At 40.5% G+C, this 16,990-nt stretch overlaps 1 protein-coding gene across 1 annotated transcript in view; it reads right to left on the bottom strand.

Moving 5' to 3' along the window:
- Positions 1-16,639, bottom strand: part of LYPD6 (LY6/PLAUR domain containing 6) — a 123,241-nt gene extending 106,602 nt beyond the window's left edge. Inside the window, exon 1 of the mRNA XM_042994427.1 lies at positions 16,574-16,639. The gene's annotated coding sequence lies outside the window, so the exon portion shown is untranslated. The remainder of the gene's footprint in view (positions 1-16,573) is intronic.
- Positions 16,640-16,990: the final 351 nt, after the last annotated feature.

Below are 16,990 nucleotides of genomic sequence, written 5' to 3'. Positions count from 1 at the left end.
CTTTACTACCTTCCTAGTAAGGAACTATGGTATGTTTAATTCTGGTAACTGTTTTTTTTTTTTTTTAATTGAAGCATAATTGACACACAATGTTACCTTAGTTTCAGGTATACAACACAATGTTTATACACACAAAGTTTATAGGTTACGCTATGCTCACCACAAGTGCAGTTACCATCTGTTACCACATGACGCTGTTACTGTCATATTTCATCCCCATGACTTATTCATTCCATAACTGGAAGTCTGTACCTTCCATTCTCTTTCTCCTATTTTGCCCATCTTCCCAGCCCTCTTCGCTCTGGCAACCACCAGTTGTTCTATGTATTTATGGGTCTGTTTTTGCTTTGTTTCGGTTTTTAGATTATACACTTATAAGTGAAATCATATGGTATTTGTCTTTCTTTGTCTGACTTATTTCACTGTGCCTAATACCATTTAGGTCCATCCATCTCCTCGCAAATGGCAATATTTGGCTGAGTAATATTTTTATGGGTAATATTCCATTATATATATATGTAATCTATATATTATAATATAATCTATCTATTATATAATATAATATATATAACATATATTGTATCTTCTTTATATATTCATCTATTGATAGACACTCGGGCTGCCTTCACCTTAGCTATTGTAAATAATGCTACAATAAACAGGGGTGCTTATATCTTTTCACATTACTATTTTCATTTTCTTTAGGTAAATATTCAGTGGAATTACCAAATCATGTGGTATTTCTATTTTTTATTTTGGGGGAACCTGGACACTGTTTCCCACAGCGTTGGCACCAATTTACATTCCCACAAACAGTGCATGAGGGTTCTTTTTTCTCCACATCCTCCCCAACATTTGCTGTCTTTTGGATAATAGCCATTGTGACTCGTGTGAGGTAATACCTCATGGTGGTTTTGAATTGATATTTCTGGTATCTTCAACCAAAATGCTCTCCCCTCATTATTTCTACCCCTCCAAATAGTACCCATCTGCAGGGACCAGTTTAATTTTCACACTTTCCATGAAAGTGACTTCATCTCTTCTAGCCTGCAAATTCCTACTTCTTCTGTACCTACAGCAAATAATAAAGGGCCATACAACTGCAACTTAATTGTCCTCCTTCTGCTCTGACACCCTGATCTAACCTCCTCATGTTTGTGGATCTGCTCCCATTTCATGGCTTTTACAGAAATTGTGAAGCTCTCAAAGTTACCTCTCCCCAGAACTCATATCCATATCCCCCCCCCATCTACTTCATATCTCCACTAGAAAGCCTAACACGTATCTCAAGTGTAAGATGTCCAAAGCTTATCTGATCCTTTTCCAAATCTGCTCTTCCCTAGTCTTCCCATCTCAGTAAATGATAGCCCTACCCTTCCAGTTTATCAGCCATCTTTGACTCTGCTCTCTCACGCGTGCCCTGCATCCTGTCCTCAGCAAATCCTACCTCCTGCACACTCTTTCCAGATGGATGAAGCATGCCCCTTTTCACCACCTCCACTGCAACCACATGGATATAAGCCAACATCATCTGGATTATTCCAACCTTGTCCCCCTTCTATTATTTATTCTAACTGTAGCCAGTGGTCTTTTGAATCATACAATTAATCAGGTCATTCTTTAGTGCAAATTCTTCCAATGTCTTAATTTACTCAGTAAGGAAAGAGGAAGGAAGGAAGGAAGGAAGGGAGGAAGGAAGGAAGGAAGAAGGGAGAAAGAAGAAACGGAGGAAGGAAGACCTTTACAATAACCTCTAAAGCCCTGAATAATGGATGGCCTATCTCTTATGTTTTTGAGCTTTCACTACTCTCTCTCTCTCTGGCTTACTTCACTCTTAGCACCAGTCTTCTTGCTGTTTTGAGAGTGAGGCATGATGCTACTGCAGGACCTTTGTGTTTCTGTCTGGAAGGCTCTTCCTGCAGCAGCCCCCAAGGCCCTTTCCCTTACCCGGCCCAGGTGTTCAGGTGTTCATGAGACCTGCACCATGAGGTCTCCTGTGACCACCATGTTTAAAGTTGCCAACTGCCAACGGCTTCCTGTCCACCTCAGACATTCCCTCTTCCCCTCTTTAGTTTCTCCAAAGCACTTAGGACCATCTAACATACTACATATTTTCTTATTTATGACCCCCTGATAGAACGTAACCTTTATGAGGACAGGGATTTACGTGAGCCTTATTCACTGCTTTATCAGAGACTTTTGCCTGTTTCAATCACTTCTGTGTTTCCACCTTCAACTATGATCGGCACAAGGTGATTCTCAAATATTTAAAGACAAAGACAGAGAGAAAGTCAGTTCCAAGCTCCATGAGGACAGTTTTCCATGTCTACCCTTCTTTTTTATATCCCTGGCTAGCACCCAGAAAAAAAGTACTTGTTGCCTAATTATTGCTATGTTTACATTGGCAAATGTAAAATATTAGGTTACTCAAACGGTTGGACATGTTAAATATACACAGTGGTGATGCACTATTAAAAGAAGTAACTATTTTTAAAAGATTTCAAAGCTATTTAAACTTAAGCTCATAATCTCTATTCAAGTATGAACAATCCTCACAATCACCAAGAAGAGACAGATTCTTAAGCGCTGCCAAAGAAAGATACAAATACCTGCCCAAAAAAGAGAGGAAAGGAAGCCTCGATACTATCTATCATTTACTGGGTGAATTACAGCAAATATAACTTCAATGCCAAGCCCCAAAACAAGTCGTTTGGGGATTTTGGCCACTAGGTTGGTTATTAAAATGGACAGGTGCTTTTAATAAATCAACAACGCTTTGCCAAGCAGTGATAATGATGATGGCCTAGACAAACTGCTATGAAACACTGGGGTAATGCAATAGAGAAAGGAAGAGCCCTTCCCCCCACCCCATCTACAAAGAGAAGGGTGTACATCCGTCATCTCCCAAACAGATAGTCTTTAAACAAGGGAGACTTACTAGTCAGTACGTCTAAGAAATGGCTCAACCTTTCTACACATGCAGAGCGTTGCCTATAAAACATCAACAGTCAACTACAGACCAAATACACACTAGATTCTTTTTCACATAAGATAATTTGAAGACTATGCAGAAAGCTTTATGGAAATCCTTCATCCATAAAATGATTGAGCGTCCCAAAAGGGGAATGCCATAACATGCCAAAACAAATCCTACCTAGTTTTTTGTGGCACTTAGGTTCAGGCCCATACAGAGCATCTCTTTCCCACGTGAAAGGACCCACGTCTCTTCCAAAGTTCACTGAGCTGCTGCAGCACAGAAACAACTGCGGGGATATATCTCTTCTGCTTTATAAATTCTGTACAAAAAATTCTAAGAGTTATTTTATCTGTGGATACTTTTTTTTTTTAAAAAAGGAAAATAAACATTAAACACTAGCATCATATTTGCGGGTTAAAATATCCACCTTTGATTGTTAAGAAAAATAGTGTTGTATGTCAGGTCATGAGTCCACGATGGCTTGGAAGTGGTGATGATTACAGGAAGCACCATTCATTAACCAATCTGTTCATTTATTCAGCAAATACTGACTGAGTAGGGAGAGCCTCTGCTCATCAAATACCTACCGAGTATCTATCCACTTTGTGCCAGGCCTTGCGGTGAGTGATGAACTAAGGCACCGCACATATGTTTAAGGGTACAGGAAAGATGGCCTCTAAAAGATGAAGCTGAATTCAAAAACTGGAGCACAGTGTGCTCTGGAATCCTCAAGACAATTCAAGGTGAGGAAGGAACCACAAGACCTCCGAATTGAGCCAATGTTATAATATGTCTCTTGTCACTTGGAAAAAGAAATGCTTAGCAATTGTCCACCAAATATCAAAATTCAATTTAGAGTTAAAAATACAATTAAATGGGGGTGAAACAATATAATTAAATAGGGGCGCCTGGATGACTCAGTTGGTTAAGGGTCCGATTTCAGCTCAGGTCATGATCTCATGGTTCATGAGTTCGAGCCCCGTGTTGGGCTGTGGGCTGACAGCTCAGAGCCTGGATCCTGCTTCGGATTCTGTGTCTCCCTCTCTCTCCCTGGCCCTCCCCTGCTCATGCTCTATCTCTCTCTCTCTCAAAAATAGATAAACATGAATATATATATATATATTATATATATATATAATATATATAATATATACAATTAAATGTGTGCAACTAATTCCAATTTTTTAGACAAGCATAACTAAATAGGAATATTGATGTTTTATTAGACACATGCTTGAGTTCGAATAACAGTTCTGTTATTTGAGCCTTTTGACAAAGGCTCTTAAGAATTTAGAATGGTGGAAAACAGATAACTAAAACTTAGAAATAGACATACAAATTTAATTTAACAGTAAAGTGAAATTGGTATCAGATTTTGGCTTTTGTATCCTAACATTACCTAATAAATTATTTCTTTAAAAACATGAAAAGAGCCAAACTCATAGGCCACTATAAATTGTCGGCTGTAGATTGTCTTGTAGATTACCTACTACAGAGATCCAGAATAGCCTAACTTCAGAGAATTCACAAAGTGCAAGGATTACAATATGAAAAACAGCCAGTGTGAATCTTTACTTTTCCTTTGAACCCAAGAGATTACAGATGGCCACCCTGTATTCCTCCACCCCTTACAACCTCTGCAAGCAGAACTATTTCAGTAGGAAAAGGCAAAATCCAGACCCAGCCATACTATCCCCCTGGACATCTATAAGGGCTTCCACTCTCTCCTGAGACACTATGGCTTTTACCAGCTCCTCATCAAGCAAAGGGTGAATCTGGCAGGAGCCAAATAAAAAAAAAAAAAAAAAAAAGCCAAGACTGGTATTGGGGGCCAAGGTGAGATAAACCTCTTCTGTAATCCTGAAGATGAAGGGAAGAACTGTTCACATTTTGTATACATTCAATATTTGTCTTTTCATCTTGATGTTTCAGCTCTGTGATTAATTGCGCTGCTTGGCTCAGAATGCCTCTGTCAGAATAATATCTGGGTCTTTTGCAAATTGTTCTTTTCTGAAATGTTATCCCCTCTATTAGCATAAATGTTTCAGTGTTTTGTTAGGGGTGTGGGGGGCAGTGGGTGTGCTTGGCGAAGTTTTTATTCGTGTTTTGACTGCCTGTGAATTTATGCAGTCTAAAATTTAAACCTACAAGGGAAAATGCACACCTTGCAGGTTTGGACTCTCTCAGCATGCTCTTCTCTTAAAGTAGATGCAGGGATTTTCTAACAGAGTACATTTTTGATCAATAGGTTTATACACAACACACAAACTCTTCTAGATGAGAGGCAAGGGGCTAGCTAGAAAAGAAACAGAAGAGAGACAAACTATTGAATTATAGATTCACAGAATTTAAAACCCAGAAGAAACTCAGACATCAGCTAATCCAATATTTTGTGTTGTACAGAACACTACACTGACCATCAGGATGCACCTTCAAAGGGGGTGCTATTTTCAAGCAGTTTTGGGCTTCACTGAGTAGTACACCTCCTTTCAGATATTTAGAGTGACTATTCAGTTACCAAAAGTCCTGCAATGTAAACATATATATATATATATATATATATATATATATATATATATATTATTTAACCCATTGTTCCAAACATATTGAACCATCATCCCCTTTTTTCTGCCTTTAACATTCCACAGAACTGGTGTTTCTTCTTGCAGATCCTGTCCTAGAAGTGCTGATCTCATCATACAATGATTTTCCAGATGAAGAAACGGACATTCAAAATTAACTCATTTGGCCAAAAACCTGGAATTAGTTAGTGGTTGATAATTCAGAAAATAGCATGACTGGAGTTTGGATAAATAAGCAGAGATCCCAACAACTTTCCTTTCCACCCATACCTCACTACAAAATAGTTGCCTCTCCTGAGTCCCTGCCTCACTCTCCTCAGACTCCTACATTCCCTCAACTTCTACTTATCTACTTGACCAATGAGCACCTCTTAACTGGCTCAGATTCATTCATTAGTAAGTGCATCCTTTCCCCATGGGAAGCCTTTTAACAATGACTTACCAGGCAGTGGCTTTAATGGAGGCCATGGCAGGAATAAGACAGATAATTTAAAGCAATAGAGCTTTGTGTTTCTCCTCAACTTTATATATGTTTATTGCAGGGATTTCCCAGGGAGGTCTGGAATCAGACAGGATAGGGAAAGTTTTCTCAAACTGATCATAAAGTAGATGATCCTCTCCTTGACTGTTAAGTCCTCTGGTTCCATCTTCTCTGCACTCTTTTCCATTTTCCACATCCAACTTTATTCAGTACACGGTTTCTCCTGGAGAGATGGGAAACCCTCATGCAATGTCAGAGTGGGCCAGAAGCCACAGGAAATGAGTTTACCCACTTGCCTGCGACGCCCCTTAGGTGCTACATAGCACTCTGCATTTCCTTATTTTGTTTAGCCTAACTTGGAAACTACCTCTCCTGCAAAGGTCTTTCCTAGATAGTTCCCAAGGCGAGAAAACAGTACCCCTACACAATGTATCTTTCTTTGAAATGCTATTCCACTATAGCTATGTATTGTCCTTCATTTAGAAAGTTGAGCCTCTAAATAGCTTTGGTGGGAAAATGTCTTTTGCATCATGTTGATCATCACTCGCCAGGCTTGGCTATACCAAAGAACGACACTGGCAACAGTGGAAGATGAACCCTGAGTTGTTTCTCAGAACTGGGTGGAGTGGATGTCGATTCTGCCATATCTCACCTGGTGCTTCTTAAAACAACACTTTAAATCAGCTGGCTGTGATTCCAATCTATGACAATGGAACAGGAAGAACATTGGCCATTAGAGATTAAATCTTGCCTTGTCTCGGTCTCCGTTTAAAAAGTGCCAGTCCTCACTATGTATGTTCCTCTCTTCTATGAGAAGGGGGCCATATGGGAGATGGCTCATGAAAGAGTTTTTCAATAGCATAGAAAGATTTCGTATATCTTCACCTATATATAGCAAGTCTGATATATTGCCCTCTATTTTATTCTACCAGAATAAGGATCACATTGAACACATGCTATATACATAGTTAGGCAGCCACCATGTGACCTAGAGAAAAACAATACTATTGAGGTAGTAACAAATTACATATGAATAATAAATCTGGGTGACAGGAAGAAGAATGATTATTTTCTTCCTTCAACTTTTCTGTTGTTTTTGTTTAACAAAAATTATCTATGCACCTTAAAAAGCATAGTACAGCTTAGCGTGGAAGTGTGAAGCAAGCCAGTTTTTATTTCCACCGGTGAAGATGGCATACCTCACTTCCCCAAGTCCTAGGTCATGGTGACTAATGACTTACAGTCTGTTCTGTATAAACCTCAATACTAGAGGGTATTTCTAGAAAACAAAAGCAGGGGAGTGTCTCTGAAGAGAACAGTCAGTTTATGGGATTTGTTCTTCATGGATATCCAGAGATTAAATTAGGTGGTACTTGTTATAAACAACTAAAACTATCCTTTCCATCTAAACCAATCTTTCAGGGCACCTGGGTGGCTCAGTTGGTTATGCATCTGACTTCAGTTCAGGTCATGATCTCGTGGTTCGCGAGTTCAAGCCCCACATTGGGCTCTGTCTCTCAGACAGCTCAGAGCCTGAGGCCTGCTTTGGGTTCTGGGTCTCCCTCTCTCTCTCTGCCCCTCCCCTGCTCACACTCTGTCAATCTTCCTCTCTCTCAAAAATAAATAAACATTAAAAATAAATAAATTAAGATAAATAAACTGATCTTTTGTGCTGCTCCCATCATGATCCCAACAGCTTTTTCTCTATGAAAGTGCTAATTCTATTCAACATGTTTATTGAGGTATTACTCTATACAAGACACTATGCTCACACTAGCATTCAAGAAAAATAAGACATTATGTAAATAATAAACTAAATGTGAGAAACACGTCAGTAAAAAAAAAAAAAAAAAATACAAGCCTAAATAAAAGAGTAACATTTTTACTGATGGGAGGAGAATCAGGAGAAAAGGTTTCTGGGGGGAGGTTGCACTTTAACAAGGCCTCAAAAGATAAAAAGGATTGTCCATTGGGAAGTAATGGCTGTAAGGACACTCCTGACCAAGGACGTGTCTGACCAAGAGTCAGAACTGCTGCAAAAGTTTTTGGGAATTCACTCAGTTGAGTGATTAGGAACATGAATTAAAAGAATTTCATAAAAGAAATTCTTCTATGAAGTTATACATAAAAGAAAACCATGTACTTCTAATACCCGTCCTTTGATCTTCTATGGAAAGATACTACATAAGTGCAGAATATTACTTCTATTAAAGCCAGTATTTTTAAGTGGTAATATTTTTAGAACACTTGAAAGTGGGGTTTTTTCCTCTTCAAGATAGAAATATTGTAAGAAATTAAATGTATTCTGCATGAATAATCAAGTCAAAGAACAGTGAAGATCTACAGAGCGAGAAAAGAACAAATTCCAGGGAGATGCGCTAGATCTTTTAAATTATTTATTATAGATCTCATGCTCTTAGAAGCCAAGAACTCTGTTTCACTTAGTTTGGTCTAAATACCAACATTTTGCCACTTTCAGTTGTTCAAAGCTATTTTATTAGATCAGCATTAATGAGTAGTTTTAAATGTCAAAAAATACATATTGGTGCCTACTCATCTCGGAGCTTAAAGTTTAATTGGTGCAGCCCCTTGGTTTTATAGTTGAGGCAAATGAAGGCCAGACGGTGGGTGACTAACTTGCTAAAGGTCACCCAGCTAGTTCACAGCAACCAGTTAAACTGGAAGAGACTAAATAACTTGCCCAAGGTCACACAGTTGGCAATGGGTGGGCAGAATTACAACACAGGAGAACTTGGCCTCTAACCTTTACACTGCACTGCTCCTCTGCCAGTGGAAAATTAGCATAATCCTGCACAAGTAGGTAGGGTCCTGTAGGTGAAAAGCCATACAAACAAAAAGTAGAGAGTAATAAATGCTATTATTATAAGTGCAACTAAGTGTATACATTATCTAAATTGCTTTAATGGCATAAAGGAACCAGTATTTCTAGATGTCTCGATGGAAACTTAAATAATATGTACATTTTCTAACTTATTGTACAATTCAGTACTGAAAAGGGAAAAATGAGATGAGAATAATGTAATCCTTATTTCTCCTGCTTCTTGAGCGTAAAAACATTAAGGAATATATTTTTGAAAATGGTCACCCAAAATCCTGCCACCCAAACACAATAACCATATTGTTAATCACTTAGGATGCTTAAAGAGACTTGCTTTGATAATTCAGATAACAATCCAATCTTCATTTTCTTTTTCATGGCAGAGACAGTAGGACAATCCTGGGTTTAAGAACTCTTACATCTATGGCCTCTGACAGGTCTATCAGAAGACGAAGATTCCACAGCCAGTACTGCTGTGTCCCCTAATAACCTATTATGTAGTAATCACTCACACACACACCTATATGTTTCTTAAATCTACTTTTGATTTTAGCCTGCATGCCCCCTTGGCAAGACAGAGAGTGAGGATGGGCAGGTGAAAGGGCAGGGCAGGGACAGCAATATTATAAAGTCCTTGGGCTTATTACTTTCTGCCCCAAATCCCTTGCTTTCAAATGCCAACACATGTTTTCTAGTTCTAATTTTCCACTCTCATGAGAAATGACCAAAGTATGCTCTATGTGTAAATGTGTGCATGAGAATCTGACTTCCAGTATCCATCTAGCCCTTCTTCTGTAGCAACCTGAGAAGGGTAAAAAAGTCAACGAAGTTACTAGTTATGGTAACTAGTCACCAGTTATAACTGTGACCTCTAATTGGCAGACTGAGTGAAAACTAGAATAACCTGATGCAGAAATGATACTTGCAGTATCCCTGACCACGGTGATTCTGGAAACTGTTTACATCCTTTATGGAATCCTGGGAGCTTTGTCTATACAGTTGTTACAAGAAGATGCCAGCTCCAGGGGGCATGAGGCCTCTAGGCCAAGATGGCTCCCACGCCTGTCCAATGTGACCCTCATCTCCTCATACCTGAGCTGTGCTCCCTGGGCGGTTGCAAGGGCTCCCACAAAGGAATGCCTGATGGCAAGTCATGGTTCCTGTCCTATGGTCTTCTGGTTACACTGGTGCCATGGGTGACCAGTGGTAGTCCTGCAGTCAGATTAGTTGAATCTTTTATTTATTTATTTTTTTTTTTAGTTTTTTGTTAACATTTATTCACTTTTGAGAGACAGAGTATGAGCGGAGGAAGCGCAGAGAGAGAGGAAGACACAGAATCCGAAGCAGTCTCCAGGCTCTGAGCTGTCAGCACAGAGCCAGATGTGGGGTTCGAACTCACGGACCGTGAGATCATGACCTGAGCCGAAGTCGGACGCTCCAGCAACTGAGCCACCCAGGTGCCCCAGATTAGTTGAATCTAAGGAGATATTCTAGTAGACATTACAGTAACTTCATAATATATAGACAAGGGTCTTATCCCTTGGGGCTTTTTCTTTCCTGGAAGAGTTGTTCTCTTTATATTCTGTCATCAGATACTAGCTACCTTCCGCAAGGACTCATTCACAATCCTGGACACTGATTTGATCATTTGAGTGTTCATATCTGGTTCCTTCATATCTATCTTTCTTGAGGAATGACAATAAGAGTTGCATGCAGTGACATATATACGATATTTTACACAATAACAAGATACAATAATCTGTTCTTCCACTAAGATTCTGACAAACCGGGTATATTATTATCTTAACAACAGCAACTTATCAAGCTGACATTGGCATAGAATATACATTGACTCCCAGGTTTCTTCTAGGGATCTAGTATTAGGTTCAGTTATGAATATTTAATAGTTTGTGGCATATATTTTTCTCCTGCAAAGATTATAGCTTACCAGAAAGGGGCAGAGCACACTGGGATCATATACCCTGGGGTCCAAATTGAGGAAGGAAGATGGTGATCCCAAGTCTACGCCTGACAGAAAGGTAAAATCTAGAGCCAATGAAAGAAACAAAACCCTAGTCCAAAAACACAGGAACAAAATGAAATGAGATGGAATCAAGGAGTAGGATTTGGATCAAAAGTTGAGAATAAGCCCAGAGGATCCTAGTTAACCAACCCAGACCATTTTTGTGGCCCAGGGGTTGTGTAGTACAAGGAGTGTCAGGATGACTTATAGATCATATAAGGTCATATGACCTGAATGAATCACATGACCTCAAAGAACAAAGTGGGCCTTAGGATCTCTTCTTATTTACAATTTCTGTGAGTCTATTGGAGTTTTCATCCATTTCATTCAATTCAAACATTGAGCGTGTTTATTGGGAGACTGCCATGTGCCAGGCCAATTGTGGAGTCCAAAGGGAAAGAAACAGACTTGGTCCCTGTCCTCATGGGGCTTACAGTCTACAAAGGAGTCAGCAACGCTTCTGATAGGTTGGTTCTTCATATCCTGATAGTTATGGCAAAAATGGAATGAATCTCTTTCAAGTTCACAGTTCTCACTCCCTAAAAGAGAGCACCAGTGCTCTTCAGCCACACTTTTTCCTAATAGTAAATACAAGGAAGTTATTTACACACGCTGTATATACAGATAATTCAGGGCAAAATTTGCAACTACAGATTTCCGAAGAAACAGATATGATCATCAAACAAGCCTTTCTTACAGTAAAACAGTATGAAATCTGAGGTTATAACACTACATTATATTTTCAGAGCACTTTTTCTCATAAGAGCAATGCATGTTCATTGTAGAAAATTTGGAAAACAATGGGGTAAAAGAAGACAATAAAAACATTTGCAATCCCATACTACCCAGAGATAGTCGCTGTTAATGTGGTAATGCATTACTTTCTATCCAGATAGATGAACAAATAAGTAGCAAGGATGTATATAAACTTACTCAACAACACATTTTCAAAAAATGGTGTCACACTAGCACAGAGTTTTATATCCCCCCTCCCCCTTCTCTTAATATTGACTTTAACTTGGTAGATACACTTTTCTTTAGACGGCTGAGAGAATATTATCTGGCTCTGTTGACTACTGATGGGAATAGAATTTAAAACCATCTCCTATAAATGTGCTTGGGATTGCTTTCCCCAAGTACACTTATCTTCAATCTTCCATTTTGCCTTTAATCTTCTATTATTTTTCTTCCCACTTAGGTTGTCTTTTACGTTATTCCTATGGTTCAACTTTATCAGCTTGATTTTTACTTACTCATAAGAACTACATGCCATCTGTGAACATTTATAAAAGTTTAAATAAAATCATCCCCAAACTACTTCCTGGAAGAGCCCATTTGTCCATGCAGAGAACTGTCTATTTATCTTCACTCTGTTTCTTATTTCTTGGCCAGACAAAAAAGGTCATGAATTGGGAGGGAACTGGGATTTGAAATCTAGCTAGGCTTTTTCAAAGTTTAAAAATATTACATTTTCTGTAACACTGTAGCCACATACTTCCTCCTTTAATTTGAATACAATCCTCCCCCTTTCTGCGAAATATGTTGTATTTGATATAATCTGTGTTAGCTTTGAATACTGATCTCCAATTGTCCGTGAGGACACAGATCTGGTTCAAGGACTCCAGGGTCCTCCCTGAAACCCTCCTCCTGACAGGAACCCTAGGGATACCAGCCAATGCCCCAGAGAGCTGTCACTTACACAACGGAGTTTCTCCATCACACTCGGGTAATGGCCACCTGGTCTTAGTGATTTATCTGTGTCTAGTTTGTTGATTAGGTCTGGATATCCTGAGCACTTATTTTCTCTATTTCCTGCAATGTGATTATTGCTTGAGAAAGCCTGGGTGTAAGAATATTACTCAGCAAAAGGTGAAGCAAAGAATTCATTTCCACTATGTTCTCTTTTTATCTCTGAGTATATGTTTGGTACAATGTAAGCCAACTGCTTCTACAATTCTCATTTCACAGTATTTAAGAGTCTTTGGCTATTGTTTTAGGAATCTATTGCAAGGATTTTTTTTTTCAAGTTCATTTTGGCTGTCTCATTTTTGTGTGCCTGGGATCTGTCACCCTTTGTGAGTTCAATTCAATAATCTGACCCGTCAAAAAATTCTTTCTCATTATATATATCTAAGTAAGAATTATTTTTTCTTTATTTTCTTCCTATGTATTCAATGTTTCAAATAGCTTGAATACAAGACCTTTATTTTCCTTATCGTAAGTTCGTGTAAGGAAATCCATATACTTACTCCCCACTTTCTAATAGCTAATTTAATTTTTAAGTATTTATTTCCATTTTTTCTTCTTCCATGTCTGCACTGAATTATCTTTAGAGAACTGATTATATTTGACGTCTTTCTTTGGAGTTCTCTCTCTCTCATTATAATATCAAATTGAATTGAATTGAAATATATATATTCATCATTATGTGTTCCAATATGCACTACATCTCCTAGGTACTCAGTGAACATTTCCAGAGTGAACGTATGATACCAATAGCCAACAATCATGGGGCATTTCCTGGGTGTCATATTCCACACTAAGCATTTTACACGTATCACGTCATTAATTCTCAGGCACTAGACTGCAAACATAATTGGCAAGGAGTCTGTCCATGTATCCCTAGCATCTGGAGCAGTGCTGGCACTTAGTAGGTGCTCACTAAATATTGCCACATGAATAAACTGAAAAGCTGCATGAGGTAGGCATCATTGTTATTCATGCTCTACACATAAGAAAACTTATGTATTTTCTTATGTGTCTCTCCAAAGCACACAGAGGTTCAATCACTTTCTGAAGTCCTACCACAATTAGTATATGTGAAGCCGGGACTTGATTCCAAAGCCCGCACACTTAACTAGGAATTATTACTAGTCAACTCATTACCTACCTACATTAATGCAAACAAAATTAATTCTATTTATCTTAAGAAATATTATGCAATGTCACAAATAAACATTGTGTGCAATAATTTTCCAAGAAAATATTTGCAAATGATGGGGTTTTAATAAATAATCAGATAGGCAGTAGATATCTGTATGCTCCTTAATGCTAACTATGCAAGTAAAAACAGGATTTCTCTCTAATCAATATCTTCTGTTGCATTTGTACACTTGTTAATGACGATTTCAGGACTTTTTGATAAATGGGTATTTGTTGTTGTTTTTTTCCTGAGTGATTCTGGGTTTATATAAGTAATCTGTTTTGTCAATTCTTTTTAACATAAGAATGGCACTAATGAAATAATCATTTATTAGTACCTCCTTGTAATTGTCTATAGAGCTTATGAGTAGTTCCTGCTTATAAAGGGGGAGACTTACATATTTCTGTCACTGTTACAAGCATCTCTGTCACTACCAGCCCTTGATTTTCCTGAAACCCTATCATTAGGACATCATTCTTTAGGGTTTTGTTTACTTGTATATTTAATAACTCATTAACAAAAATAATATACCCCTTTGAAAAAGGACAGTTCCTTAAAAACATTATTAGCTTTCTCCTTAAATCCTCATCACCCTACATCCTAGTGGGAGTTAAATGATATTTAGCAGAGAGCAAAGCTTTTTGGGAATGGTACATACTGGTCCCGAAGCCACAGGTTGAATAGTAAAAAGAAGTGCAGAAATTGAAAGTAGGAAAACACTGAACATATAGTCCACATGAAGGAAGGACGGGAGGGAGAGAGCAAAGGAGGTAAAAAAAAAAAAAAAAAAGAAAGAAAGAAAGAAAGAAAGAAAGAAAAAGAAAAAGGAAAAGGAAAAGAAAAAGAAAAAGAAAAAACTTGGCTCGAACTCTACTAATTCACCTTGGGAAAAAATCATAATCTCCAAGAGCCTTATGGATCCCCCCTGTAAAATGGGGGTGACAAAAATGTGACTTCCTCACAGACACTTTAATAGGACATCACAATATGCCATGTAAACTGTATAGCATGATGCGATACACGAGATTTTTTTTTACTTGATATTATTTGCCTGTAATCAGCCCCATTCTGTAATATAAACATTCATTTTAAAAACATTGTCAACAGCTTTAAAATATAGGCCCATGAATCCTATCTCCCTTTTTTGCTCTAGAAACATTTCTGATGTTGTTAACCCAAAGAACCATTCACAATTTTTAACAGGCTTTGTGTACCTACAAGCTCAGAAAGCTTACTGTGTGCTCTGAGGACTAGAGTTCTGTAAAACCTCTGTTTAAACAGGACCTGTTTTTAAGTCCTGTTTCAGTCCGGTGCCTTTGGTCAAGGTGGAAACTAAAATTGAAAACAGATAGATGTTTTACATTTAAATGGGTTTAACATAAATGTGCATTAAGCCATTTCATGGACGATTGCACAAATATCTTTCGCAAACTTGGTACACGTGAGCACATATACAGTAACCATTAATGTCTTCCAGAGAAATAAGGTACAGATCCAAAATTTTAAGCAGCTATCTTGAGTCCTCTCACTCGAAAGAAAATGTAATGGCTTTAAGGGAATTGCTCTAATAATATCATGGCATCTGCAATGGCTGGCCAGAGCAGAGCAGAACAGAGTATATGTCACCATAGTTCAATTTAACAAGAAATAAGCTTCTCCCTGGAGAATCTAAACTCCCTAGTCTCCCACAAAGAAAATTGAATTCTGGAGGTCACACTTTGGGTAGGTTACCAGAGGGAGAAGCTTAACATTCTTTTTGAGATATGCTCTGGGAGGTCAATGCTATTCCACCACCAAATCGCTACCAAAGATCTCCTCCCGCCTCAACCCCCCTCCCAAAATTATACAAGCCCTTGTAGTTCCCTAGGAAATGGCAAATGATTGTGGCACTTAAGATGCCTGAGACCACGCCGGATGTCATCATATTGAAACACCAAGTTTTGTACGGGCGAAGTGATGAGAGGGGTGGATACTGGGGGCAGGGTGTGGGGAGGGGAGGAGAGCTAGTGAGACTGTGGTGTGGGGCAGAACGAGTCAGACAGACCCACAGATAGAGCGCTTTAGGCTAAAATTCACTGTTTAGCCAAATGTAAATCAACCGAACTGCTGTTACCAGAGAGAAAAACACATCGCCAAGTCAAGCCCAGGCGAAGCCCGGGCTCCGTGGGTGGACGGCCCCCTCGCCCAGTCGCCCGGGTGGGTGGTCGGAGGGCCTGGCGAATTCCCGCAATGGCTGGAGGCGCCCCAGCTTACTGCATCCTGGGCAGTGGCCCTGGGTGGGCGCAGCCAGGCCATGGACCCCCCACCCCCACCCCCTGCAGCAACATGTGGGGCGCTGCCACTCCGCCGCCCAGGAACTCCCTCCGGCTGGAGTTCCTGGTGGACGCACACTTGGCCCAGAGAAGGTGCTGAATTACTCCTGGGAGAGATTCCTCCAGCGTTGAACTTGGCAGCTCCTGACATTTCCATCCCACCCTCTGTGAGCCAGCGCTACACACACGCACACACACGCCCCTCTAGACCTGCGCGCAGTGCTGGCTGCCCACTCGGGGACAGAACACCGGAGCGGGATGCAGAGGCGAGCACCCCAGCTCCCTCGGCCTCGGGAAGGGGGTTGGGTGTCCTAGCACTGGGTAGTTCCAGGGACTAAGCCCACTCCCTGGTTGGCCCAGAACCCGCAGTAGTTAGAGCCGCTGGCACCAACCCAGTCTCCTTTTGTGCTCTCCCGGGAAGCCCGCCTCTACTCACCCGGGCTGCGCGCGGATTCCGGCCGCCAGCGGCAGCCCGCTGCCCCATCCCACGAACACTGCGGCGCCCCCAGAGTGTGCAATGCGGAGCCCCGCCAGCGCGCGGCCGGAGCCGGGGAGTGCGGGGAGGGAGCGAGGGAGGGAGGGAGGAGGAAGGAGAGAGAACGCGGCGGGGAGGGGCGGGGGTCGGCGGGGGGCGCGCGCGCCACTCCCACTCGCGCCGGGCACTCGCCTTCGCCTGCAGCCCTGGCCGGCCAGCCCTGCCTCGCGGGCCGCGGGACCAATCAGCGCGCGCGGGGGGAGCCGAGCCCTCCACGGGGCGCGCTCATTGGCCCGGCGCGCTCGACCCAACTCCGGGAGAGTCGGCCTGAGAGCCAAGTCTGCAAACTCCAGCCGGCAGGAGCAGACCGCCCGGCGC

The sequence above is a fragment of the Panthera tigris genome, chromosome C1 (assembly GCF_018350195.1).
Source record: "Panthera tigris isolate Pti1 chromosome C1, P.tigris_Pti1_mat1.1, whole genome shotgun sequence".
Lineage (NCBI taxonomy): Eukaryota > Metazoa > Chordata > Mammalia > Carnivora > Felidae > Panthera > Panthera tigris.
Note: the sequence above shows the minus strand (reverse complement) of the source record. Positions and strands in the feature narration are given on the sequence as shown.